Source organism: Galeopterus variegatus, unplaced genomic scaffold (genome assembly GCF_000696425.1).
Source record: "Galeopterus variegatus unplaced genomic scaffold, G_variegatus-3.0.2 Scaffold396, whole genome shotgun sequence".
Lineage (NCBI taxonomy): Eukaryota > Metazoa > Chordata > Mammalia > Dermoptera > Cynocephalidae > Galeopterus > Galeopterus variegatus.
This window is the reverse complement of record NW_007726507.1, coordinates 362680-364583: the sequence shown is the minus strand read 5'-3', so window position 1 is coordinate 364583 and position 1904 is coordinate 362680. Positions and strand designations below refer to the sequence as shown.

The 1904-nt window shown below is 41.3% G+C and overlaps 1 pseudogene; it reads left to right on the top strand.

Annotated features, from left to right (window-relative positions):
- Positions 1–368: 368 nt before the first annotated feature.
- Positions 369–1559, top strand: LOC103586950 (annotated as a pseudogene).
- Positions 1560–1904: the final 345 nt, after the last annotated feature.

The following is a 1904-nucleotide window of genomic DNA, read 5'->3' as shown; positions in this document are numbered from 1 at the left end:
CTCAGATTTTTTCATCTTATCTAATTTTTCCATCTACTGCTACCAATAGATAAATTTTCATAACGTACAATGCAGATGATATCACTTCCCTGTAAAAATCTTCAAAGCCTCTTTATTACCTACCAAATTGAGTAAATTCTCCTTAGTAACCTCCCCATTATGAAACCCAAAGGTCAGTTCTCAGTCCTCATCTTATTCAACCCATCAAAACCATTTGACAATTCATCCCTAGGCTGGTGATTGAGCTGCTACGAGGAAGAGGCTGTAGCAAGGGCGAGCTTCTGAGGCTTATGGGCCAAGCCTGCAGCTGGTTTGTGCTTGGACCTGCGCTGCCGTGGCAGGTCCCTCCAAGAGCTGTCGGCAGCAACATGGAACTGGAGAAGTTGGGGACCTGAGAGGAACATGGCATGTAAGGGTGCACTGCCTGAGGAGAGTGGCCCACACAGCTACATGTGCTGCACATGATCACTCTGGGACTCATGGGGCTACAGCACCACGGTCAGGAGAGTGCTGGTATTGTGACCAGTGATGGGAGTTCAGTGCCAACATTCAAAATGAACAAGGGAAATTGATCTTGTAAATCACATCTTTACCGCAGACAATTTGAAGAAATTATATGTTCCAAATCTTGGAATTGAACACACGAGGTATGCCACTACAGAAAAGTATGAAATAGAAAATTGACGGCTCTTTGTTGTCAGAACACTTCATGGAAAAATAGCTGTGGCACACAATGGTGAATTGCTAAATACTGCTCAATTAAGGAAAAGGCTTCTATGTCATGGTGTTAGTCTGTCAACAAGCTCTAATAGTGAAATGATTACCCAGTTACTGGCATATACCCCTCCTCAGGAAGAAGATAACACCCCAGACTGGGTAGCAAGGATTAAACACTTAATGAAGGAAGCACCCACAACATACTCCTTGCTTATAATGCACAGAGATGTTATTTTTGCAGTATGAGATCCTTATGGAAATCAACCTCAATGCATTGGTCTTCTTACTCTGGTATCTGACATAAATGACAAAGAGAAAAAAAAATCAGAAACAGAAGGGAGGGTGGTGTCTTTAGAATCTTGTAGATTTTTATTCTATTTGTGCTATCTATTTTAGAATCTATTTTATTCTATTCTATCTATTCTATTAGATATTCTATCTAATATCTATAAGATATTACCATGAAATCTCGCCTGGAGAAATTGTGGAAATATCCAGACATGATATCCAAACTCTTGATATTATATCAAGGTATGAAGGAAACCCAGTAGCTTTTTGTGTTTTTGTATATATTTTGCAAGACCAGGGATAGTATGTCTGAAGACCAAATGGTTTATATAGTAAGATACTGTTGTGGTCAGCAGGTTGCCATTGAAGCAGCCATGTATGCAGATTTGGTTAGCACTGCTCTAGAATCTGCTATGCTTGCTGCTCTTGGTTACACAGGAAAGTGTGGACTTCCATATGTGGAGGTACTGTGTTAAAATAGACATGTAGTGCTCTGCTCTTGGTTACACAGGAAAGTGTGGACTTCCATATGTGGAGGTACTGTGTTAAAATAGATATGTAGTGCTTTGGGTTGAATGTCCCCCCAAAACTTAGTCCCCACTGTGACGGTGTAAAGAGGGTGGGAAATCCTATTACCATAATTGAAACGTCAGGCCTTGAAGAAGTGATTGTAGGACCAGGCCTTAGTGAACGGATTAAAAATGGTGGTCATGGGCATGGTTTGGATAATCTTAAAAGGACAGTGAATGAGGAGGTTAGTTTCTAGCTCTCTCTGCTCCACCATTTTCGCAATGTGATATACTCTGCTGTCCCTGTTGCCACCACCAAGGCTCTCACCAGATGTTTTCCCTAGACTTTGGACTTCCCAGCCTCAGAAACTGCAAGCAATAAATTTTGCT